The sequence below is a fragment of the Acanthopagrus latus genome, chromosome 6 (assembly GCF_904848185.1).
Source record: "Acanthopagrus latus isolate v.2019 chromosome 6, fAcaLat1.1, whole genome shotgun sequence".
Taxonomy (NCBI): Eukaryota; Metazoa; Chordata; class Actinopteri; order Spariformes; family Sparidae; genus Acanthopagrus; species Acanthopagrus latus.
The window spans coordinates 4,801,249-4,828,189 of record NC_051044.1 but is presented as its reverse complement, the minus strand read 5'-3'; the positions used below and the strand labels follow the sequence as shown (position 1 = coordinate 4,828,189).

General features: G+C 43.7%; 1 protein-coding gene and 1 long non-coding RNA gene across 2 annotated transcripts in view; one reads left to right on the top strand and one right to left on the bottom strand.

Moving 5' to 3' along the window:
* Window positions 1–24,881, bottom strand: part of ripor3 (RIPOR family member 3) — a 55,385-nt gene extending 30,504 nt beyond the window's left edge. Inside the window, exons 1-2 of the mRNA XM_037099763.1 lie at window positions 23,774–24,881; window positions 4,662–4,750 (exon numbers count right to left, since the gene is read on the bottom strand). The gene's annotated coding sequence lies outside the window, so the exon portion shown is untranslated. The remainder of the gene's footprint in view (window positions 1–4,661; window positions 4,751–23,773) is intronic.
* Window positions 1,262–17,587, top strand: LOC119020461. Its single transcript, XR_005075325.1, has 3 exons — window positions 1,262–1,795; window positions 17,267–17,301; window positions 17,398–17,587. It is a non-coding gene; the product is annotated as an uncharacterized LOC119020461 (long non-coding RNA).
* Window positions 24,882–26,941: the final 2,060 nt, after the last annotated feature.

The following is a 26,941-nucleotide window of genomic DNA, read 5'->3' as shown; positions in this document are numbered from 1 at the left end:
CACACATCTGCACACACAAAGGAGCACGTCGACCACTTAAATGTTTACGCTCACACACACACACACACACACACACACACACACACACACAGAGTTTAGTACATGAGGAATTGATTGGCTCCCCTCCTCTCGGGGTGTGGTGGTGTCACATAGTGAATGTGGTCTCGTTGGTAATCACTCTCCTTCAGTTCGGTCTCATTAGCCTCGGTTCTTTCGTTCGCCTGGTCTTGCCTCTGTAATGATCAGTTCCTGCTCTCAGTCGCTGTGGGGCCGTAGCCATCAAACCCACGCTTTTTGTGTGTGTGTGTGTGTGTGTGTGAGACGCAAATTGATAGCTCAAGAGGCCTGGGAAACCCTGGAAAATCATCTGGCCTCACGCGAGAAACACTGGAACGAACCGACTCTTTCTCAACTCGCTCATAACGATCGACATCAGCGACCCGTCCTCGCCAGAAAAAATGACAGCGCTGGTTTGTTGTTTAAGTTGTCGGTGGTTTGACAGTCGCCTCACAGTCTCAGGTGACACTCACACCTGACTCCATCACATCACCTGCTGCGTTTCATCGTCTCATCCATCTTCATGAATGTCACGTTCCCTTAACTGCCTCTAAATCATCGACCTGCAGTGCTTTAGAAAGAAAAACTGTGAACCTGTTTCCTCCGATGATGCCGTGTTACTGTCCTATCAATATTTATAACGACGACTGACTCATGAACAAACAAATAACAAACTCAGAGAGCTCGTTCTGCTCATTATTACCACAAAGACCAAAGACGACTCGGTGTAATTACTAAAACGCTCCAAGTTCAGACGGATCTGAAATGACAGATTTCATCAAACACAGTCGTTGTCTGTAGTTAATCTAAAGATCATGTAAACACAAAACATCCTCATATTCTCTACAAAACTACTGTAAACGCCTGTGTGTGTGTGTGTGTGTGTGTGTGTGTGTGTGTGTGTGTGTGTGTGTGTGTGTGTTCATGTTCCCGATATAGGAAACAGCTTCAGTTTGTGTTTATGTTTGATGAAACACGACAAAAACAAGAGAGAGGAACATTCTGTATGTACATCCTCAGTCTCCTGGGTCCAGAGTGTGTGTGTGTGTGTGTGTGTGTGTTTCTGAAGTCTCTCCGTCGGTTGGAAACATGTTTTATGTTATCTCGTGCCCCTCGTCCCATCTGTCCTCTTGCTTTTGGTTCGTCTCCCTCGCCTTTGTGTTTTTTTTCCTCCTCCCCTCCTCTCTTCTCTCTCTCTCTCCGGCTCACAGATCATCTGTGATCATGAAACGGCAGCTTTAAATTACTCTGAACGCTCCTCGGAGACTCTGCGCAATTTCCAAGTAAACAAAACCCGCAGAACATCTTTTATCTTATTACGAGCGGCAAACGAACAAATCTCTCTCTGCGGAGAGTCGTACCAGCGAGGTCGGTCGTCGTAAATCGTTGGATCAAAAGGATTCGAGAGAAAACAGAAATAATCTGATTAAAGCGTTTGTTGATCAGGGATTAAGTTCATGCCAGAATCAAAAGTGCGTACACCAAAAAAAACAAAAAAACAATCCAGATGTGTTAAAAGAACTAAAAGTGAGAGGAAAAATGTGTATTCCTGTTTATTGGATGTGGCGGACTGTCCCTTTAAGTTGTTTTTCCTGCAGTTTCAGATCGTCTCTGGCACTCGTCACCTCTGGCTCCCCCCCCCCCAGCCGACACGTGATTGGCTCATTTCAGAGAGGTCAGAGGTCGCTGATGACCTCACGTCCCCCGAGGGTGAAGAACTATGCTGTTCTGTAATGAGGTGCGCTCACACACACACACACACACACACACACACACACACACACACACACACACACACACACATTCCAAACACAGTGGCCATTCCTTAATGTATTTGTGTTCAGCAGCTGGTCACTCTCAACAAACCCCAAACATTTTTATTCCAACAAATCAAATCTTTGACCAACAACTTGTCCTTCACGGTGATGATCAGACCGGAAAATTAAACCCTCTGTTGCTCTACGTTAATCTGAACATCGATAATGTGATGAAGCGCCTCTTCCAACCATGCCGGGGCCAAGAAAGAGTGCAGAGCGCCCACGTTAGTCAAAAAAACTTTGCGGGTCAAATGTGCCTCGTGTGAGCTCGTCCCCCCTCAACTTTATGATCCCTGGAGTTTTCCTTGCGTCAGGGTTCGGGCCTCTGGACCGGAGAGAAGAAAAATTCTGGCATTTATTACAATTTTTGTCCAAGTAAACTAGATTATAAAAACATTTTGTAAGAGGACGGGCTTTCTGTAAACACTGACGTGACGGGTGTGGACAGAATTTCCTCCTTGGTCGTCCACATCGCTGTTGCATCGCGGCCTTCTGTTTATCTTTCTTCCTGAGCTGTTCTGGGTACGCCTTGACGCTGAAAACCTCGTGGTGAAGTTCTGAATTGAGACATCAGAAGGTCAAAGGTCGAGGACGACGGGACGATCATGGTATAAATAGTATGAATATAATCACACCTGACAGAGTCGCTGTGGTATTCAGTGGCTGCTGGACAAAACAAACATCTTACGGCATTTTGATTTATAACCGCTGATAACACATCGCCGTGGTATGACGAGGTTTTGTTTTCAGGTCATCTGATCGATTGTTGTTGTAAGAGAGTGAATTAGCTCCGCAGCTCTGTTAACACCAGCTTTCAACATTCTGCTCTGTCCAAATGTTTAGATTTAGTTTGGAGAGGAGAGACGAGGACGGGCGTGTTGGAAAAGACAGAAGACACAAACGACTTCGGGGGGGGGAAATGTGATGTGAGGATGTTCGGGGAGTCTTTATCATAACAGGCACAACAAACCCGATCGCCAGAACAAATGTTGGTATTGTACGTATCTGTAAAACCACGTTCATGTTGAAACTTAACATTTCTTTAGCTTTTTCAGTCTTGTGTTCTGCCTGTTCTGTTCTGGTTAGGTTTAGGAAAAGAGTCCGAACATCTCCATTAGAAATGTCAAACTTTGTTTGTTTTGAAGCTGTTTTTCATGCATCATTGAAAAAAATATATATATTTTTTTTCCAGGCACAAAAAAATCTGTTTCTCTCAGACACAGTGTGTTCAAAATCGCCTTCCTTCAACGTTCACACAGTTTGCATATTTTGTGTATCTGAAAAATATCCTTATGTGTACCACGCTGGCAAGAATTGGCCCAGAATGCATTGCAACCACTTTTCATACTTATTTCGACACCAACTTCACTTCTGAGAATATTTTATGTGATAAAATTGTAGATTGTTGTGCAGTTTTAATGAAAATTGAGCCAACTGCAGCCAACTAGATTTCCTATTACTGTATCACATTTGTTCTGTTAAAGTATTATTGTTCAAGTTAAGATTTGCTTTTACATCACTTGAAGGTAGCAAAGTATATTCTGGGTTTTTGGCCCAATATTCTAACACAAAGTGTCGGTAACTTCCTCCAGAACGGACTTTCCTTTCTTTAATTTGGTTGAAAGTATTTAACATTTAACTTAATGCAGCAGGTATGAATTAAAACTGACCTCAATATAATACCACTGAGAAGAGAGTGAGTTATTTGAATGAATAAACAACCTCAAAAATATTCTTAACACACCACTTTATGAGGTGAAACACGTCTTTCCATTTGCTGTTTGCAGCCAGTAAGTGATTTTTCCTCAAAGTCTTCAGGAACGAGTACAACTGTACAGTAGGTTAAAAAAAAAACAAAGTAAAGTTGAAAAGGGAGACAGAGGAGGACAGACAGTGTTCACTTCTTCCACAGGAAATAAGAAAAAAAAAAAAAAGGTGTAGGTTGAAGGAAAAGGAGAGAGAGAAAGTGTCGGAGGAGTCGTCCTCCTCTGCAGCTGTCGCTTCTCCGGCTCCTCATTTTTCACATCGCTCGAGCGTCTCCTCTTCCCACTTTTTTTTTTTCCATTTTCTCAGATTTCTTTATCTCTCCTGCTTCCATCACTTTATTTGTCCCCCCTCTCTCCTCCGCCCCCGCGGTGTGTTGTGTTATGTGGTGATATCCAGGTTTCCTGTGTGTTTAGGCCGAGCCGGAGCGAAGATTAAAAGCCTCTAAAGTAACCGAATCCCTTAAATCTGTTGACATGAACTCTTCACTCACGGCGCACATCTCTGTTTTTCCTGAGGAGATACAAACATCTGGGCTCTTCTCTCTCTCCGACACACACACACACACACACACTCGCAGTCCTCAAACGATACAAACATCTGGACCTTCCAACACACACATGCACAAACACTGAGATGTTCACACACACAGCACTTCAACTGAAGATGAAAAACATCTGCCGACTCCGACACACTCGTACAGACAGATACAGTGACCGTCCACATCTGTGTGTTCTGGTACGTCGACCATCGTGATCCTTATCTGATTACGGTCATCAATAAACAGCTGAGTGTGCAGTTATGCGAGCTATGTCCGCAGAAAATGTCGGCATCCCAGATGCAGATTACACACTTCAGGCTGTTTATGTTTATCAGACTTCCATCACACAGACACTCAGAGATTCAGTGAGAACTGAAGTGTTGAGAAATCGCAGGAAAGGAATCTCCCGACCTCGACGCAACTCGCTGAGGTTCACAGACGTAAAAAAAGAAAGAAGCAGAAATAAGAAACGAGTCACTCACTTTTCTGTTGAGTTTCGTCCGACGGAAACATCCGAGCTGTGAGGTCGTCGGCGGGTCTGCAGGCCGTCACTTCATCTTCACTGAACGCTCTGAAACAAGAAGAAGTGACAACTTGTTGGTTTCTGCTGTTCAAAAAAAGACACGACAAACCACGTTTATACGTCGAGTCGAGTCAATTTATCATCGGTCCTGATCGTACAAACGACACAGTGATCCGACGGAAGCACACGAACAGGCTCGTTTAAACCAAAACCAAACCGTTTAAGACTCCAGAGCAGGTTTTACATGTTCACAGTCACCCCGCAGGACCTTTACGTAATATAAAGAACAGCATCAACAGCATCAACAAACATTATAAATGTAATACACATCATTATCAACAGAACATGACTTATCTCTATAGTTCTGGATGTCGCATCATGTGTTCTTATTTATTTTGCTCACTCCACTTAAATCAACGAGCAAAGGTGAATTATATCCAAAACTGATTGGATGAATGATTGATGAATTGTTGGGTCGTGTCCTGTAAGCATGTAGCCAACAGGGGAACAGGTGTGTAAATCACAGAGTCTCATCACGATATGATATTATATCAACTCTCTGGACAACGATACGATATTTGCCGATATCTCAAAGTCTGATGTGATTCAGGAGCCTGCGATCGATATGAGACGTCGTCATATTCCTGTTTAACACAATCAGTTACATTTATATCAACTCACAAAAAGCACCAAAAATCAGATTTAACAGTTTTATTACTGGACTCTTCAGTGGGAATATTGTTTTACCAGTGGTTCCAAGAAAGAAAGCGGTGAACCAAGATGAGCGACAGATGAAGGATCCGTCTTCCAGTGGAGGACACGATAGACGCGAGGTCCACAGAACAAACCACCGTAGTGAAATGACAGCAGCGACAATCAGGCCGACACAATAATAGAAACAGAAAGTGAGCGCAGACGTGAGTCGGTGTCGTCTTCAGTAGACGTGGACGTCGTGTGTCTCTCTGCACATGATTTTTCTCATTCTGAAGCTCATTCGTGATTTATTTCTTTCTCTCTGTGGTCTTTTTTAAATTTCCACTGCAGAAAGGAGAGAAAGAGCGAATCCCCCATTCTTACTCCTCTCTTCATCCATCTCTCATCCGCCTCTGTGTGTGTTTTTGTCTCTGTAGACAAAAGACAGATACGAGACATCGCTGTGCATCGACAAGTCTCTGCTGATACGTCTCTCTCTCTCTCTCTCTCTCTCTCTCTCTGAGATGTGAGGAGGAAACAGAGAGGAAGAGGAGGATGATGAGAGAAAACTTCTGGGTTTGTAATCACGGCAACTCTCCGCGGTCGCCTCGTCCATTAGGCTGCTGTCAACACCACTTAAACTGAGCAGCAAACAGGCTGTACCACACACACACACACACACACACACACACACACACACACACACACAGATATATATATATATATAGCATAGCTGTACAGACGCACACTTTTACAGACGTTTCTCCAGAGCTCTTGAACATAACTCACTGTGTTGTGCTTGACAAACATCCTGGAACCAAACCTGACGTTTTTACATATCTTCCAGTCGCTGTCTGACTACCGCAGCGCTCTGACAACTCTTCTGAGACAACTCTGCTCAGATGAATGACCGTCTGAAGCGCGCTGAGTCTGAAGCGTCTGCCGGTTTCTTCTGCCCGTGTGCTGCAAGACCTCTTGCAGTCTGTTGATTTAATAAGTTAATATATTCAGCAGAAACCTGGACGAGAAGATGCTCACAGCAGATGTGTTATACGAGACCCAGAGGTTCTGATGCAGCACATCGTGCAGATTCATCTCAACTACCGGGTGGACGTTTGTTAAAAATCTAAAGCTGAAATATGTCAACGATTTTCTGATGACGTGGCCGAGTCCACGCGTTCCAAACGATATCGGTATCGGTACGAGCGTTCTCAGCCCAATTCTGTCCAAACTAACTGATGCTTGATGTGCATGTGGTCGTGTAAACAGGAAGCAGATTGTCTATAAACTATCATAGACTTCTTATATAGTGACATATACTCCTCGAAAACTTCACTCTTGATGATGCTGTTTGATATATAAGCTGATCAGACCCAGATAGAAAGCGAACGTTGGTGTCAGAGTTTCAATAAAATCTCTAAAAACTGAGTTCCTGGATGTTTTCATCCTAGAAGAAGTTGTCCAAATGTTTTCAGGGGCAGAGGCAGCGCCTTGTTGTCGGATGTCGCTGGTTCTATTCCCCTGGTCTGCATGTCGAAGTGTCCTTGGGCAAGATGCTGAACCCCAAACTGCTCCTGATGTATGGCAGCATTTCACAGTATTTAAACATCACTTAGACCTGTTTTATAAGATTGAAATCAGGCTAAAATATATTAATTTTAGTCTGTTTTTCTGTAAATCTCTAATTCAAGATGATGCCAATTCTTCTCTGTGGCAACGTCTTTTCTTGTCAGACACTGATCAGCTGATCACCACCTGCTTGTCCCTCGTTCCCTCTAATCAACCTCTGTCTATTGCTGTGTCCCAATCCAGCGTCTGCATCCTTCGGAGGAGCATTTGAAGGCCAATTACGTCACAACGCAGCGCGAAGGATGTCCCAATTTAAAGGCTCCTCCGAATGTGGAATTCTTTTCCCTCTTTTTGGAGGATTCACCACTACGATCCTTCGTGGCCTCACATATCCCAAGATTCTTTGTGCGCTCGAAAAAGGGGAAAGAAAGAGAGAAAATGTCGACATTGCGTGGCGTAGGTCACTTTCGCGGGCCTGGGCGGCAGAAATCGTGACAGTTTTAGTTGCTCAGCTCTCGTTTTGCCTCCTCACGATCAACCTCTTCATGGTTTATTTACTCGTCTGCCTGCAATCTATTTCTCTTCTTTGCCTTTTCTTGCCCACTTTGTGCGCTTTCCATTTTTTGATGACTCCAAAGGGTTTTCATTAGTGGCACAATGGACTCAACAGCACGTCTCTGAGGCGTCTGCTTATGTTTTAACCTTCTCAGTTAAAAAAAAAGAAAAAAAAAAAAGCTCCGTCTGATGGATTCAGCAGGAGATGAGGACGGATGCACTTTGCACGTCTTTATGGAGCCTCGGGGTCTTCCAGCTGTTACAACTTTAAAATACTGCCTGAAAGTTACTTAAAGGATCTGATGAGATCTCCAGTTAAAATAAACTTTTTTAAAAAATTTTTATTTAAGAATCCAGCAGTTGTAGCTGTACAACACTTCTGTCTCTTTATTTAAGCAGAGTCTCTCAGATCCCTCTGCACAGGCTGCAGTGGATTCAGATCAGTTCAGCTGTTGCAGGTGCTCCTAATTAATGAGCTCATCAGGGCGTGACGACGCCCTTTGTAAAAGGCTTAAGAGAGGTGAGGAGCATTACGCCTCGAGGTGAGCTGTGCTGCAGACCTTAACAGAGAATCAGACAGAAGCTCTGCTGCTCTTTCTGATCCTGATCCAGGTTTTAGTGGATTTTTGACCAGTAGAAAAGGGGGTAATAGGTAGGAAATGTCTCCTAAACAGGAAGTTGTGCAGTTTACATCTCCTGTTTGAGTGCAGTAAACAGAGGGGCCACGATGTTCAGACACAAATAGAAACATCAGGTGCTCACAGTACAGAACGTTGTAACTGATGGTGTTGTTTTTAAAAGCTGCATTTAAAGTGTGAGAAAAGGCAAAAGATGAAACAAGTCGTGTGTCCGTCCACCTGCTGCATTACGGTGGATTTATTCTGTCCTTTGGTTTTCTGTTTTGAAATTCTCAGGCTTCACACACACACACACACACACACACACACACACACACACACACACACACACACACACACACACACACACACACACACACACACACACACACACACACACGAAAACAAGAATAAAGATCACAGTGAGAACCTGTCGGTGTGTGTGTTGTATTTGATACCCTGTGGCCCTGTAGGGAGTCGGGCCAGCGGGTTCAAATCCAGCAAAGAACAACTTCTACACACACACACACACACACACTCTACTATCACTTCTCACACTCTGGATGTTGATGCGTTCAGTCTCGGAGCAGCAGCAGCGATCTGAAGCTGGTGTCTGATTGGCTCGTTAGAGTCGACTGAGATCTCATTCATACGTTCTCATTTGTCTCTTTCTCTCCAGGAAATCAGCCAATAACAGTGCTGAATTATTAAAACAGCAGATTTTATTCAAAGAGCTGCAGTTTCTCTCTGGTTCAACGTCGATCAGCTGCAGCATTTTTGAAAGGACGAACAGGTGATCATCTCGTTACAAAGCGACGCACCACACACCAAATCACTGATGCTGCCAAGTACTCCCCCTAATGGCTGGTGTGGTCGAATGCCCCGACGAACGTGACAAAGATTTGTTGACCCGTCCTCCAAAATTCACTGTATCCCAATCTGATCAAGCATTATGGGATGTGCCCGAACAAGTCCCATGCATGGAGACGCCACCTTGTAAGAGATGGGACGCAAATGATCCCCTGTCAGACGTCGCAGGACGCCATCAGACGTCCTGTTTCCACGTCTGGACCAGCCAGAACCCAGTGTGATCCGCAGCAGGGTCTCTGGAGATTGGACTCTATAGACCAGCTAGACTGTTATGTTGTTATGTTTACACGGTGAACTTGTAATTGCTCAAACATCCGCCACCAAGTGGAAATACATCTTAATTCTTCAGGTCGTGTTAAGTATGCAGGCAAACATCGGGAGAAACACAACTCACAGTCCCGACGAGTAAGACGTTTGTTTTTCTTCGTTGCAACCTGCAATTTATGGGAGAAAAGGGTCAAAGTGTTTCTCTTCCTTGTGTCATCTAAATATTAGCGCTGTTTCCAGACATTTTAGCCACAACTGACACACTGTTTTAGATTTCTGACCTGATAATCGTTAAATTATACAATCCACAGCAAGTCAACACCTTAAATTATTTGCCTGAAGTGCCTGTGGACGCTTCGGCTCGCAGCTGGGATTCACACAAAAAGTCACTGATGACAGTCAGACTGCCGCTCCCAGATCCCTCCATGCTGCACATGGAGGTGATTATCTAACTACACTGTGTGCTTTACATTCAGACCTGCACTATAACATCGACCCGCCTTCTCTTTCACTTCCTTTAACCCCCTTTCTCTCTCTCTCTCTCTGTATAATGTTGCTTTCATTCCTGCTTTTCGCTCCGATGACCCAGTTATGGCTGTGCACAAGTGTAACCGGATATCTGAAAAATGAGCAGAGAGCATATATGTGGCACAGCATGCGGGGGGCTCCGCAAAGACAAGACTCCCTGTGGATCAGCAGGAGAAGGTTTTGGAAAAATCTGGGTCCGAACATGGACCGCTGCCAGGACCGCAGGGGGGCTGAGTTGAACGTATGCACTCGTAACACTGTGAGGCACTGTGGGTAAAAACACCAGTCGGCTGCCGTCAGATTCGAGCCTTAAAAAGGTCTCCTCTCTCGTATGATTTATATCATTGCACTTTGTGTGATTTTGCAACTTCTTCGTATTGTTTTAAGGCCACTTGGACGAGGAGGATGAAGATTTATTCTCGCGTTTTTTCACTCGGCATAACTCACCCTGATGGGAGAAGTTCAGGCTGAATGCCTGAAACTGAACAGTGGAGCTACGTTCGGTACACGCAGGAAGACTTTCGCCCGTGTTTTCCTTTCGCATGATTGACTTTGCTTGGCATAATGTCGGCCATTGAAAGGGCCCTGTGGGGTGAGCTCAGCCAATCTGGAATTCCACCCAAGTGTGAAATGGAAATTCTTGTTCTGCCTCCCGAGGCCGTGAGCATTTGACTCTGACAAATGACAGTTGTTGGGGGGGGTCCCGACTCAGCGAGGGGCTCAGACGGTCAACGTGGAAACGCGCCCCAAAGACACAACACGAGACACAGCGATTGTGATTCATTGCGGTTCCCTTTCTCCTCAAACGAACCAGGACTCTCCTTGAAAACCCGTTTCAGCGGGAGCTCAAACACGCCTGACTTCTTGCACCTGGCACTCAAACAAATGCAGCAGTGGTCCGACATCACGACGAGAAGCTCCTGAGCTCCTGCTGGTTCTGACACGGTGAAGTGGTTCTCCTGAAAATCACATACATCACTCTGCTGGAGGTGTTGAGACTACAAAAAAAACACTCAGAGTGATGGTTCTTCCCTCTCAAATGATCTTGATGAAACACACTAAAACCCAACGTATCTACATTTTGTGACTTAACCTCTGATTTTTTCCCCTCAAAATGATTGATGGTGCTGATGATATTGGTTTCCAGTGACCTGAGATGCCGTAACGTGTTTCCAGGAGGCCCAAACACATAGAAAAAGCTTAATTTTCAGATTAACCCTGCGTACGTGTCTCTGTAAACCTGCTCGGTTTGTTCAGTTTGGGAGTGTTGTGTTATATTCTGCATGTCCGGCCGACACACTGGACTTTATCTTCTATCAGTGCTGAGCAGGGAGAAGCTCCAGGGCTCGTACAGGGGGACCAGGCCGCATGCTGAGAAATGATAAAAACACAAACATGCAGATATTTAGAGCTCAGTGTTGATGTTGGACGGTGAGGTGGATTCCACAGAACGTACATCTCGTCTGTATCGTTTGGGCTCATGAAAAAGCTTTCAAAGTCAATAAAGTCTTTTAAAAAATGAATCTAAGAACAACATCAGTCTCTGATTTTTGCTTGAAGCAGCTGTATTCAGCACTTTTATACTGACAATGTATAATATGATGATGTGAAAGGTTTAATCATCGGCTGAATCTGCAGCTCCGCTCGACTTTTACGGAGATTTATAGCGAGTTTCAGCTCTTTGTTTATCTGCCACGACTTTTCTGTTTTGAGCCACGTGTTCTGTGGAGGCAGGAAGCTGTTTTCAGAGAAGAGCTTGTAAAAAAAACAAAAAACAAAAACAGACTACACTTCCTGCTAACAAGCTGACAGCCGACAGAATCAGTGAGAGACTTAGCTGATTAACAAAGTGAAGCATTTAGCAGCTAAAGAGACAGATCCTACAGAGCGTGAACCTTCAACTTCATCACTTGACACCGACAAAACTACAAGTTAATGTCGGTCTGGATGTGTGGATAAGGGACTAGTCGTCAGTTTAAAGGGTGACTGCATCTGGTTTGTGCTCCGAACACACCCCTGCTTAACACGAGTCTGACCTTTGACCTCTGGGTGGTTGCCAGTGTTGAGCGGTGGAGTGCTGCAGCGTCAGTGTGTTTGTGTCACATTGAGACTCGTGTAGATCAGCGTGGAGCCTGGATGAACCCTCCAGAGTTTGACCCCAAAGAGAGGACTGAAGTGTGTGTGTGTGTGTGTGTGTGTGTGTGTGTGTGTGTGTTGTATGAGACACTTTTAACCTGATACCTTCACTTTAGCTGAAGTACGAGTTTTGGGCACTTTTTGTTTTTGTTTTTGGGGTGATTAGTAAGTGTATCTGAGTTCATTTTACAAGTAACCATTCCAACCCTGTTTATGTTTACATGTATGTATGTTCTGTATACTGTTTATTCAGCTGCTCATTGGATCTGATATTCAACATTTTCACTGTCAATAAAATAAATGTAATGGAGTAAAAAGTTCAGAGTTTGTATTTATTTATCTACATGATTAATCGAACCATACTATATGTAAAGTCATGGGACTTTTGATACTTCAGTGTATTCACGGCCATAACATTGATACTGGGGTTCATTAAATATCTGATACATTAGGACGGTTACTCATATTTTAACACCATATCTTTACTTAAGATAAGATAATAATTTATTAGTCCCAAAACAGGGAAATTAGCAATATTACGGCAGCAGAAAGGACAGCAGCAATGGAGAGCATCAAGAGGTGCCGTTCAGCTCAGTTGATAGAATTATATATAATTATAATTATTACGTTTGACTCACAACACAGTTTTCACATTTGAAATTGCTTTACTTTTCAAATTATTGGCCTACATTTGGCGGAGATGGCTGAAAAAGTGGCGTGACGCTTCCTGTGACGTCCACCTGAGACTTCCGGGAGATGGACAGCTGTTGTTTATCTCTCCTTCTCTCGTCCATCTTATCTGGTTATTCTGCTATTTTTGAGTCTCACTCGTTTTATACCATAGCTAACATTAGGTTTATACTACTTGTGTGTGTTTTGTCGAACTGTGGTTGTCTGTTGCTGCCCAGCCTAGCTCACTGTTTTTGCCTTTCACCGCAGTCAACACAGCCTCGATACACAAGTGTTACGATGTGCTGACTGTGACAGCCATGTTAGCATTAGCACTAGCTCGGCCTCAGCGGCGGCCATTGTTTATTGTTTACGTGGGGCCGCAGCCTCCAACATGGTGGCTAATCTCAGGCGTCCAGACACACAGAAGCACAAGCTTTTCAAACCTGTGTTACAAAAATAGTTTCACTTGTAACAGACAGGCGAGTAACTGAGAATGTAACTATACGTTCAGAGTCATAGATTATCTAATGTTTGTGTCTCTTACTTCATTTTTATGGCTTACAAAAGTCAGTTAAAACCCATTTTTGTCAGGAAGGCGGGATCTTACTCTGAAGACTTTCTGAAACAGATGAAACTCACATAATTTGTGGCTCATTTGCAGTTACATGTTTGCAGAATCAATTAAGCTAATGCACTCTGTGTGTTAGTCATTTCTCCTCCAGGTTTATTACAGCAGTAACAGCCAAAGCGCTGCTCTGTACTGGGAAACACAAAGCTGTACCTTGTTCAGCATTATGCCCATAATAAGCTCTCATGGGAGCTGAACAGCTGCTACCAAAGTGTGTGTGTGTGTGTGTGTGTGTGTGCGCCGCTGTAAAAGTTTTCTGTGAATTAAAAATAAATAAAATAAATGACTGCTGCAGCTTTATGGTTTATAAACAAGCTTCCATTCCAGTCTGACACGTCTCAGCGGGCTTTATAGAGACGACGCTGCAAAAGTGTAACTATCCAGAAATCCTCTGAACCTCTAAAACGGAGAGGAGTTTCATGTATATTTTAGAGGTTTATTTATAGTCTGAAAAACATATTTTGGCTGGTGAAATAGTGGAAGAGTCCAGTGAGACGTTGGCGACTGTATGACATAATGAGTTCTCCTGCAATTGAGTTTGTTCTGTAGTTAATCTTTGATAAAGAGGTAAAGAGGCCGAGCTCCGTGTTGTGAGAGGACGGTGATTCACTGGATGAGCTTAAAACAATATTTTCTCTCTCTCTGCAGAGACACAAGAGGGACACGAGAGTTTAAAGGTTCCCAGCTTGTAAAAACTGACAGTTTTTGGATGGTGGCCGACCCGTCAGACAATCACAAAGCGCGTGTTGACGAGTTGGGAATATAAGTGACAAAATGTCAGGGATGGAAGAGGAGCTGACAAACTCACTGAGTTACTTAATGCCATCAACACGCTTACAAGTCCTTCATGGAAGATAATGTTTCAGGATTGGTGCAGAATTAACAGGAAAAAAATGCATTTGAAAGTACAGAAACTTTGTAGAGATAAATCATGATAGACGACTGCGAGCTGACAACTGATCAAAGTGACAAAGGAGGATATTTTTAATACTTTCCAGCTGTTTATAGCAACAAAAAACAGGCGTTTTAAGCCAAAACACAAACTTCTCTGAACTCTAACCAAGTGTTTTTTTTGTGGCTAAACTCTAACCAGACAACAAACACGGCTTCATCTCCACGTAAAATAAAATCGGTATGAAAAGAAATGTCAGTCAAACAGTTATTTACATGAAACCATCTCTGAAATGTCTCTCTGGTGATGCTTTTTACAAGCTCACAGACACAAACTGAGAACAAGGTTGAGTAATACAGCTGTAACTTTGAACAGTTCACTGCATTTTATAGGCTTTATTAGTAACAAGCAGCCCAGTCGCAAAAGAATAAAATACTCACAGTTAACGTTTCTGAAAACCAGCGATACGTTCACATTCGTACGTGTCGTGTCGCATTCAGACTACATGTTTATGACAGGAGGTCCGGGGGATGCTGGTGAAGTTGCAGCTGAGTTTGTTGCGATCAAAAACTGGTGTTTTAATCCAAAACATGGATCTTTTTCTAACCCTGCCCAGGTGATTCTCGTGCCTTTCAGCTAACCTTTCAGCAGCATCGTCACAACATAACAGTAAAATTTTGACCTTAAGAAAAAGTTGGAAAATCTTTTAATTTAAATGACTTTTTATTTGGACGCATCGTCATCAACTGTTTCAAACTGCTGGCAAACAAAAGTGCGAGACTGTGTGAAAGAGTCTTTCCCTCAACATGAGTAAACGATGGGACTGTGGGTCGTAAACAGAGAGCTGAGTTTTCAGACTTTTACTACATTCTTGCTTTATTGGGCAGTGCAGCGAAGTGACGGGGGGCCGGACACATCTGAGTGGCTGTGAACAGTTAAAAATCCACAATGAGCCAAGTGTGAGTCTGACTGCTCAGGAAGCCCTAAATCTAATAGAAGACACATTAAAATTGACTTTCAGGGTCGTTTCCAGAGGCTTTTAATTTGAAAATATGACGGTGAGGTCCAGACAACTGGAGCAAATTGAGGTCAGGGTTTACATTTTAGATGGCGAGCTCTAAACCTCAGTGAACAATAACTGTTCCTGACTGTTTCCACGGGTGTGTGAACGTGTCAGCAGGCAGTTTGCTGAAAGAAAGAGACTCGTGGTACGTCTGACCCGGACCAGTCGACAGACCAGTTGAGCTGAGTGAACCAGTAAGGGAGTGGGCAGCTTTCTTCTGTTAAAGCTCCTGAGAGTCCTGATACAAAAGTCTCTTTATGTATTCTGATACAAAAAAAAAAAAGAAAAAGAAAAAAAAGAAAAGATGACTGCGTCTGTCTTCACTCCCACTTAAAAAACTAAAAGCATATTTTCTAACCGCTGCAGACGCAGAACAATGGAAACGTTTCCTTTCCAAAATGAAAATCTGATATCCACATTTGAGAAAGCGATCAGCCGTCCTCCTCCTCCTCACTGCAATAATCTGTCATTAATATAAAGCACATTTAGAGATCTTTAATTCTGCCAACGGCAACATGAAACCCTCAAAGTACTCTTCATCGTTTTGATCACACAGGACAGATTATCATAAACTGACGGCGATCACGCAGAGCCGTCAAATGTCATTTTGAATTAACCAGCGGTTGGTTTCCGACGTCAAAGAGTTTCTTAACAAATAGAAGTTTGTAGTCGACAGTTTGACAGTTCAGATGAGTCACTTATTTGGCTTTTTGGCGCCGAGTTTGATGAGAAGATTGAGACGTCTGATTGCTGAACGTGAAGCGTCAGCCAGGAGTCTGAGTGGAGATTGGAAACCGATCGCCTGCCTCCATCCAAAGGTAACAGAATCGGCCTCGCAGCGCCTCTAAAACTCATTAATTAACCTGTTTTATCATAAAACCGACGTGTAAAATTGACACCTTGTGGTTTTATTGGACTCCGGGAGAAGAAGTGACTCCTGGCACACGAACCCAAACAAAACCACGAGTTGCTGTTTTAACGTTTTGGATGTTTGCGTGGATCAAAATAAAGGAGATGAAAAGAGTTCATTAGTGAGGAGCTGCTGCTGGCGGAGGATTCTGTCACCTCTGGACAGGCTCGTTGTTTCTCCCTGAAGCTAACCGTCTGCTGGCTGCAGCCATGATTTAATGGATGGTATCGATCTTTTCGTCAAACCCTCTGCAAGAAAGCGAATACAGCATGTGACTGTTTCACCTTAAAATCACAGATCTGCTCGTTCTCTGTTCGCTCCGGCTCATAACGCTCTGCAGTCCGTTCACCTCGCTCCACTCAGATCGCTCACCTCTCACCCCGGAGAGAAAGAAATCTGCATTTTGTTTTAATTTCAGCTCAAACTGTAGCCTGGCATCCAGAATAACTGAGCAGACAAAATCGTGTTTTCTTAAGAGAAATGATTTATTCTAAACGTCTGGCATCTTCGGAGGCAAAATTGAAGCAGGATGGAGCGAGAGATGACGCGACACTCCAACCCAAAATCCTCCTGCTCGTTCCCACAGTCAGGTGTGATTGTCTCTGCTTCCAGTTATGTCAGCTTGGCGTTTCTGTGCTGAGCTGTGTGCAACGATTGTGTAAAACTTGGCAAAACACTTGGCACGCACGTTAACTTCAAGACCTGAGTTTTCAAGACTTGATAGCTGTTGTTCGTAGCGAGCACGCAATGTTACATCACATCTGACAAACTGTGGAAGATTTGTGCTTCAGAAGTGGCCAGGAATATACATTTCTACATTATGTTGCTTTAAGGTACCCCTGCTTCCTCCTTCTTGTTTCTGATCATTCACAAATGAAAATTCTGTCTTGTTTTTAATCACCCCATGAAAAAAAAAAAAAAAACCCCAAAACATCCATTCATTCAGTTCATTATGAAAGAGAAACTTGAGGAAATGATGAAACAAAACGCTGGAGGTCGGCCCCGAGCTTCCCCCTGATGATTTCCCCCTGAAAACAGGAAATGAGTTTTGCTTGACTACAGAGAATATTTGTTCTGGGGCTTTTACAAGTATTTTAACTGCACTGAAAGCGAAAACCAAAGCGGATGATCTGTTTTTTTTTTTTTTTTTTGTAACCTCATCAGGTCACCAGCCGGATCATCCCGAGAGGAAACAACAGGTAGAAGAAGATAAGACGTCTGCTGAGATCATCACGATGTTTCAGTAATAAACAGTTTTCCAGGAGATAAAACAGGAGCTCTGTGTGGATCCACAGATCGTCCTTCTGGCCCGACCCGCTCCGAACGCCTCCACGAATGTTCCTGGAAAGAATTCAGCGTGTCACCGTGCTGCAGTTCGTCAGTGTCAGCACTTCCATCACATCTGCTCCTCTGGACCGCTTCCCTCGATTGTCATCCCATTTTTTTTTATTTGTTAACAAATAAATAAAGCTTTTATGAGACTTTGCTTCTGCCAGAAATGAGTTTTTTAAACGATCCCATCTTGTTAAAAGAAATGTTTGTCACGTTGGAGCAGTGGAGTGGATTCTTCTGTCGGCTCATCATTCCTCCAGAGAGCTCACAGACCTGCAGGCCGCGACGCGTGAGAAGCTCTGTTTGTGTGTCTGTGGCTGCGTGTCGAGGTCGAGTGGTCAGTGGATGATGTCATGTGACTAATTGGAAGCAGCACGTGTGTGTGTGTGTGTGTGTGTGTGTGTGTGTGTGTGTGTTTGTTTAACGATAATACGTGGAGGCGAAGGGATCAGGTAACAGAGCTGCTTCGTTGACAGGATGAGCTTGTTTCTATAAATCACTGAGGCTTTAAATCCACACACACACACACACACACACACACACACACACACAGGTAGATGCACTTAAGGTTTGACACCAATAACGGCATAAACAGACATTAAACTTCACACACACACACACACAGTCCACATTAATCAGTACGAACACACACTCAGCCTGCAGTGTTGTGACTCGATATGAACTCGAGCCAGAGAGAAGATATATCAGTTTAATCATGTAGATATAACTCATCCTCTTAATGCTGGACCTTCACAGTGTTACGTTCCAGAGAAAAGGATCAATTCACCCAAATCAAAACAAGAAAAGCCATAAAATCTCCCCCCAAAATACTTTCCACCAGTTAATCTAAGTAAAAGTAAAGTAAAACGATCTGCACATCGGTTGTTTTCCCCCTAAAAACTTCAAACAAACTCAGGAAATATGTAAACATTCATTATTTAACAGACTTTAACTTCTTCTCCTTTCTGAGGTCTCATAACTCGACAAAGTGATTGATTAACACGTGATTAGTTTGTGTCGTACGGCGACTCAACACATTTCTCTAACAAATATCAGCGAGGAAGCTGCTGAAGAACGAGTCCTTTCAGCGGGAGTCTTGTTTGTTTACAGCAATTATTCTAATGTGTCTGAATTAACGGGGTGGTGATTTATAATTTGAGGTGAGAAGCGACACAGAGAAAACTTCACAGAGCAGCGGTTCTGTTAGCACAGCATCAAGGTCCAGAGTCTAAACCCCGTCTGGGACCGGGCCTTTCTGTTGTGGGGTCTGCAAAACCTGCCAGTTTCCTCCAACATCCAAACAAAGAATCGGTCAGCTCTCTGGTCAGCATCCTGACCAGGTCAAGGGTTTGGATCTGAAGTTGGTACCCGGGTTTGCAACCCACTGCTCGTCAAAACCAGTTCCACCAAGACGTCTATTTTATGCTCCACACCAGCATTTTTACATCCACTCCTCAGAGACCTCGGCCTCAATAACGGCCTCTTTTTCATCCCTTTTTTTTTTTCAGCTGGCAAACTGAACTGCAATTGGCTTTGCTGACCTTTTTAAAAGAAGCGATGACAGAGAAATTTAGAGAGGACAGAAAATTGAGTTAACGTCGCTACCAAACGGTCGGCTGCGACTGCAGCTACAGACAGCTGGTGAGTCTGCGGCCGGCTACGCTTCTTGTTATTAGAAGCCGGTAAAGTTGCCAAATGGCAGAAAGCAAATCGAGTCACATCAGTGGATGTTTGTGAGGACACCCGGGGGGGATTTTTCAACAAAGGCTGTGGACATTTCCAGCGGATTTCGTGGCGTCAAAACCAGCTGTTTTTCACGAGAAGTTGGACCACCTCTGTCTGTCATCGTAGCGACCAAAACAGGTATTTTAAGCCAAACCAAGATGTTTTCTGAACCTAACGAAGTGCATAAACTGAAGCAGATCGCTGGCACAGCGTTGTGACGAGAGAGAAGTCACGCTTCTTCCAGTTTCCCCCACTGGACCTTTGTTGTTTGATCCTGCTTGAATTGTGACGTGTAGATAGTAGAAAGCAATAGCGTATAACAGATAAATATTATATAATATCATCTAACACCAACATGGCTGCCTCGTCAACACAGAAAACGTACAAAAAAAATATGAAAATCACCTTAAATCTGCTCATATTGACACCTGCAGTCATGTGAAGGACAGCTGGTCAGCTGTGTAGTCATATATTTCAGTAGTTTTATGACAAAGTTCAACTTTATTGAGTTGGAAAATGATCTTGTAAATTGACAAAACATCACATGTGTGATTCAAAAGTTATTCGTCTCTCTTTATTCACAGTCGTACAAAGTTTTCCAAAAAGAAGGTCTGATGAGGGAAACAGGGAGGAGCGTGACTTCGGCTCCCTATAGAAGATTCAACCAAAGCAAACATAAAGTTAAAACATTATTTATTATTATTATTATTATTATTATTATTATTATTATTATATTATTATTTTATTATTATTATTGAGACATTTAAACTGAGCGATCAGGGAAACTTTTTGTGGTAAAAGAAAGCCCTCGTACTCTTCACAGCTTTTTTTTTTTTTTTCAGTTTGCAAGCGCTTCATGTTTTCCCTGTGCACACTCCTGACATTTTAAGATTTATGGAACTCTGGACATTGTTTTGAAAGTGTAAAATTTCAGTTTAAGGGTGAGAAAAAGCACAAAGTCGCGGTGGGGTGAGAGCTGAAACGAAAAGAAGAGATGTGCTTTGACGTTTAGAGTCCGACCTCCTCCGACGCTGCTCATTTCAGTTGCATTCAGGAGGATTTATTCATGTGACACTCCAGGAAAGAAAAACTGATTATTACAAAAGAGATTATGTGGAAAATGCCAAGCTGGTATTGTGTTTTTGTAGAGTACGAAGAGTACGGAGAACAAATAACATCCAATAAAAACGCCTTTTGATTATGTTTTATGAGACTGAAGCTGCCGCGCCATCCGTCCTTTCAGAGGCAGTTACACACTTCATTACACACTCTGTATTGTCTCAACAAACACACACACACACACACACACACCCCTGCAGTCAGTGTGTGTGTCACAGTGACAGTGAAAAGCTTGAACAAACATCTGCAGCGAGCGCACGCTTCATTTGACCACAAAGACTAAAATCTATTAATCTCATCAGGGCCGCGTTCACTTGTTGGACGTCTGCATCCTCAACGCTGATGAACCCATTGTTATGAAGTCTGAACCACTCAGAACGAGACGAGCGGACCTGGAACAGATTCACACTTTACTGAACACAAGACACACACACACACACACACACACACACACACACACACACACTGCTCAGCGACAAGTGTGAGCGTTTAATTCAACCACAATTGAACCACTGACCTCCTGCTGAGTCCATGTAATGACCCACGGACACCCCACTGTGACCAGGACACACACACACACACACACACACACACACACACACACACACACACACACACACGAGTTTGGACTGGGTTTGAACTCAGGGAACCTCGAACTACAGCACGAGGGGACTAAAACAGAGAAAACAGAGAGACGGAACAAAACAGAAGAGATGTAGATGAGGAGAGAGGAGGGAGGAGAGAGGAGGGAGGAGAGGGAGGGAGGAGAGGGAGGGACGGAGGGAGGGAGGGAGCGAGGGAGGAGAGGGAGGGAGGGAGCGAGGGAGGAGAGGGAGGGAGGAGAGGGAGGGAGGGAGCGAGGGAGGAGAGGGAGGGAGGGAGGAGAGGAGAAGGGCGAGCAGCAGATCCTGACCCGACTTGTTGTGTTGATGTTTTCTCTGGCAGCTCGTCTGTTTGAGCTGCACTCACTGAGGGGGTTCATGAGAAACTGATGCTCATCTGACTCTGAGAGCAAAACCTCCATCTGACGGGGGGGAGAGAGGAGAGGAGATGAGAGGAGAGGAGAGGAGAGAGGAAAGGAGAGGAGGGGAGAGGGGAGGGGAGGAGAGGAGGGGAGAGGAGAGGAGAGGGGAGGAGAGGAGGGGAGGACAGAGGAGGAGAGGAGAGGAGAGTGAGGAAACAGTGACGAAACAAGAGAGGAAAGAAAACAAGAGAGGAAATAAAAGAGGAAACAAGAGAGGAAACAAAACAGGAAACAAGTGAGAAAACAAGAGAGGAAAGGAAACAAGATAGGAAACAAGAGAGGTAAGGAAACAAGTGAGGAAACAAAACAGGAAACAAAGAACAAACAAGAGAGGAAAAGAAAACAAGAGAGGAAAGGAAACAAGAGAGGAAACAAAATAAGAGAGAAAACAAGACAGGAAATACATGAGGAAACAAAAGAGGAAACTAGAGAAAAGAGGAAACAAAAGAGGAGAGCAAATAAGAGGGGGAACGAGAGAGGAAAGCAAACAAGAGAGGAAACAAAATAAGAGAGAAAATAAGAGAGAGAACAAGACAGGAAACAAAGCAGGAAACAAGTGAGGAAACAAGAGAGGAGAGGAAACAAAAGAGTGGGGTAGAGTACAGTAGAGGAGAAAAGAGGAAACAAGGGAGAAAACAAAAGAGGAGAGGAAACAAAATAAGAGAGACAAAAAAGACAGGAAACAAGTGAGGAAACAAGAGAGAAGAGGAGGAAGAGACTGAAAGAGGGGAGATAAATGAGGTTAACAGCTGAGAGAAAAGATTATGTTAAGGAAAGTCATGAAAAAGGAGAAACATGATTTGTTTGGGAATGTTTTCAGTGTGGATTCTAGATATCGAAAGACAAAGACTTCAGACAAAGACAGGAGAGAAGGAATCCCCGACTGCAGAGCAGTGGGATAAAACTCAACTCAACATCCAACGTCTGTAACTGAAACAGAAACAAAAGTCCGTCTCTGCAGCCGAACATCCGTCCAAAGCAGGGAAACAAACAAACACTCGTCAGGATATATCGCTCACGCTGACGAGATGTCAGCCTGGGGTTGGAAACACGGTCGGCGGTGGAGGAGAAATCTGATCACAGACCACTTTCCTGTAAATGTGGGTTTAAGTGTAATCAGGTTATTGTAGTTTATGTAAAACATGAGGAGCTGCAAAATCTGCAAAAGACAGGAGGCGAAATACGAGGAAAAGACGAAGGAGGCAGCTGTTTTGAATCTACGCTCCATGTCGATTACAACACAAGTGTCTAAAACAGACAGTGGATGAAAACCTGAAGAGACTCAGCGAATCTCTAAAACTGAGCCACAAACTGAGTTCAGCCAAAGTTCGTACGAGCAGAATCAGTGTTTCCGCTGTTTTTCAAGAGTAACAACACCAGAAAGAGAAAGACGATCTCATGTAATTCAGCGATAACGGCGGAAGGGTTCGGAAGCTCGAGGTCAAGATCTAGTTTCTCTTCTGCACGTGCTGGATCCAGTTAATGATCATGAATATATAGTGTCTGATTAGACTTTCAAAATAAAGCGTGCCGACAAAAAACACTACAAACACACCGATACAGCAGCCTGGTTTCGTATCGCAGCGGTTGTCATACAGTCGACTTTCCCTCCGAAGAGCGTAACTCACGTCCCGTTTGCGACAAAGAGTCCAGAGTGATTTGTCTTTGAGTTACGATCTGTGTTGTGGGTAACGTAACATGTTAGTTCTTCATTTCAAGCAATCTGATATTTGAGTTTTTCATAAAAGTAATCTGCTACCGGAAAAGATTTGTGCCTGAACAAAACCAAACTGCAACCAGCTGACAAGGTAAAAACAGTCCAAAAGTCATAATATGTCACACTAAATTAGCTTTATTTTGAAACTCTAACCAGATGTTGTATGTTATAAATTAACACAATTTGCATGCTAGAGGGTCAGTAGAGCGACTGAGCTGCCTGCGTTGACCTCTGTTGTCCACATGGGACTTGGACGGCTTCTGCCTGTCCAGGAACTTCTCCTGCTCTTTGTTTATACCACTACATCAGCTGTGGGAGAACCTTCAACCAAACTCAGACTCAATCCACATCACTGTCAGGATGTCTGTTTCTCCCCAGATGTCCTGACAAAAGCTCCACAACTTGCAGACCGTCCTGCTCTGATTCAAAGCTTCACGTTGAGGATTTCTTCCTGAATCTTGGGAAAAACACCGTCCAGTCATTCTGATCCGGCTTCTCGATATAGAAACTTCCAAACATTGATGATTTTCTCAGGTTCTTCAATCTAACTTTAAAGAAAACCTCCCTCTCAAACACGAGGTAATGTTTTTTAGACCACCAAACCCAGAGGACACAGGGTCAGACACCCCTCTCAGGGCAGCCACCTTCTCCAAACCCTCAACCAAACCTTCACTTCACATTTCTGATCAAAGCCTCAATAAACACTGATCAGCAAACACAACTCGTAATGATCCATCGGCTCATTAAAACTCACCTGACTGGATGAAGAACCGGTTATTCCCAACTGTCACTGTGAGTCCAGCACACCGAGCTGCCTCCGCGGACGAGTCATATCCAACACTGCCGGGGTGTGTGTGTGTGTGTGAGTGTGTGTGTGTGTGTGTGTGTGTGTGTGTGTGTGTGTGTGTGTGTCGGTGGGTTTGGCAGCTGCCTGCTCGCTCCTGATAGCATTCAGTCCTGCAGCAGCAGCAGCAGCAGCTCCAGAGAGTTTCACAACAACGTCAGAGGAGAGTCTAGAAACCACGGCGGTGAATTGAGTTCCCCCTCTTCTCTTCTTCTCCTCCTCTTCCTCCTCCTCTTCCTCCTCCTCTCTCTCTCTCTCTGTCACACTCTTTAGTTCCCAGCTCTGCCTCTTCGTCCTCTCCTCTCCCTCAGCTTCGTCTCCACTCCCTCTCTCGTGTTTCTCTCCTCCTCTTTCAGCACTTCCCACTCTGATAATCTGCTGTTTTCTCATCTGTCAGCTTCAATTAACGTCGTGTGGCATTTCTCCTTCCCTCCATCTCCTCCTTCTTCGCCTCCTTATATCCTCTCTTGATTATTTAACTTCTATCTGCTCTGTTTTTCCTTTGCTTCCCTTTCTTGTGTTTTTCTCATGTTCTTCCTTTCTTTCTCAGCACTTTCTCTACTTTTTATCTCTATTTCTTCTCCTTCATCCCCAGCTCCTCCTTTTTCCTCTCTGTTTTTTCTTTTCCTTTCTGAAATCAAACTCCTCTCTTTCTCTTTTTTTTTTCTCTCTTCTCTCTCTGTTTCCCAACAACCGTCCTCCAGTTCTCTTAAACATGTCTTTCACTCTCTCTTTCACTTTTCTTACTTTCTCCATGTTCTTTCTGAATTTCAGAGTAAATGTTTCAGGAGCCCCCTTTCTCCTCCTCCTTCCCTCTTTTTTCCTCCCCTTCCCCCTCTCTCCCTCCCTCCCTCCCTCCCTCTCTGCCTGGCGAGTATCATGTTTGGCTTTAAACTGAAGAACTTGGCTCCAGCGTCGGACCACATACATCACCGACCCTGCAGCCTCACGTCCTGATTGATGGCAGCGTGATTTGTAGAAATAAACACTGCACACTGAAAAGCAGAATCATCACGGCTACACGTTTGGATCTATATGTTTGGAAGATGTTGCTCGGATGAAACATGAGAGGCTGTAAACCTCTGAAACACATCACTGAAACATCAAAAAATACTGCTCATGTACGCTGAGAATCAAAAAGATTTTGACATGTAAATATTTGTAGGTCAAAGTTGTCAGAAGTTTGACTGAATCAACAGAAAATCAACACACTGTACATTAGCGATGCTAAATATAAACTTGTTTCTTTTGCTCGGGCTTTTTCCATTCGGGTGTCTTCAGAGTTTTCCAAAATAGAAAGTTGTCAGTTTACGTTTCTGCAAACCACGGATTCGTTCAGACTCGAACGCGTCTCGCGTGACGTACTGACACTTCTCTCAGCTCGGTGTTACGTGCACGTCGAGCTGAGTTTCAGGTCTGGAGGCGGCGGTTGCATCACAGCTGGGCGAGAAGGCAGCGAAGCCGCCGACAGACATTTCAACATTTGTTAGCATGAAACCAAATTATGTTTAATGAGACGTTCCAGCCATGTTTGTGGCAACCAAAGCAGATATTTCAAGCCAAAACTTTTTCTAACCCCAGCCAAGTGTCTCTTGTGCCAAAACATAACCAGACCATGAGTGCATAAGAACACTATAAGAACCAATAGAAAGAATTAAGTTGTAACATAAAGAGAAATAAAGTCTTAACATATCTGTGGTTTGCAGAAACGTACATTGCTGACGTTTAGTTTGGGTTCTGAGATTTCTCAAAACAACTTTGTTGTAAATTTAAGAAAAGATGTTCTCTTACAACCTAGTCGTCATTGAACATGTCTGCAGGTTAAAGGTATGTTAAATCTGCACGTACCATATCAGCGGACCGCTGATGTTGAGAACAATTGGCGACCAGCGGAAGTGGATACGTTTATGAGAAGTCGGGACTTTTTGGCGATAAAGGTGGGTGCTTTAAGCCACAACGTGATCTTTTCCTGAGCCTAACAAAATGTTTTTTGTTCCTTAAATTAATCAGAATTTAGGTTTAACATTCTCCAAAAATCATGCAATGAGATAGTGGTTAAGGTCGAGTTAGGTTTCAGCCTTAAACCCGCTTATAGAGTCGGGAAAATATCATGATTTGACGCAAAATATCTGCTTTGTTGGTCGTCAGCTGGTCTCGAACAGCAGTGTGCTGCTTGTTGGCCTTCACAGCTCACACCACCACCACCTGATGATAAACTCTCCTTATATACATGTAATGTGAACTACGTCGCCTCATAAAGGTTGATAAAGTATGTACCAAACGTACAAATGCAGCATATCTGTGGTTTGCGGATGTCAAACTTATTTTGAGGCGACTGGACTCAGACAGCAGTTTTCCCGAACACGATGAATGTAATCTGTCTGTTACATTAACATGATCCGACTGTTGAGAGCAGCTGGACTTTGAGACAACACCGTGCAGTAAACCGCTCGCCTGTGACGCACGCTGCTGTAAATCAGTCTGTGTGATTTGTGTTTTTTTTGTTGTTGTTGTTGGTGTTTTTCTTCTCCGTCGTTGTCGCGGCCACATCAGAGTCACACACAAATACTCGTGAGCAGAGAGCAGAAAGTATGCAGCGTTTGTTTAAAAGCAGCTCTGCAGAGAGGATTTCCCATGATGCCGTGTGAAAACCTCACCAGACCGTATACACACTGACTGAAGTCTTTGAACTTGAAATTAATCCCCAAGCCGTCGTGTTCTTTGTGGAATCGAGTCTGGACGAGCTGTGATGTGGGGACGCTGACACCAGTTTTAAGGTTCACCAGGGACAGATTCATCTGGTCGTCTCCTAATGAGCCGAGGTCGTGCTTGAGGTCATTTTGTTTGGCAATTATCAAAATATCTTGAATTCTTAACAAGCGTCTATGCAGTTTAAGGAAGGATTGAACATGTGATGTGGATCCAGGATTGTTTTTTTTTTTTTTTTTGTGACAATTTCGTGTGTGAATGTTTTCATGTGAACTTGTGTCTACATAGAGATATAGTACATGACCAAAAGTATGTGGACATTTGACTTACATCTACAAACACACCCACACAACATCTTAGATACACACA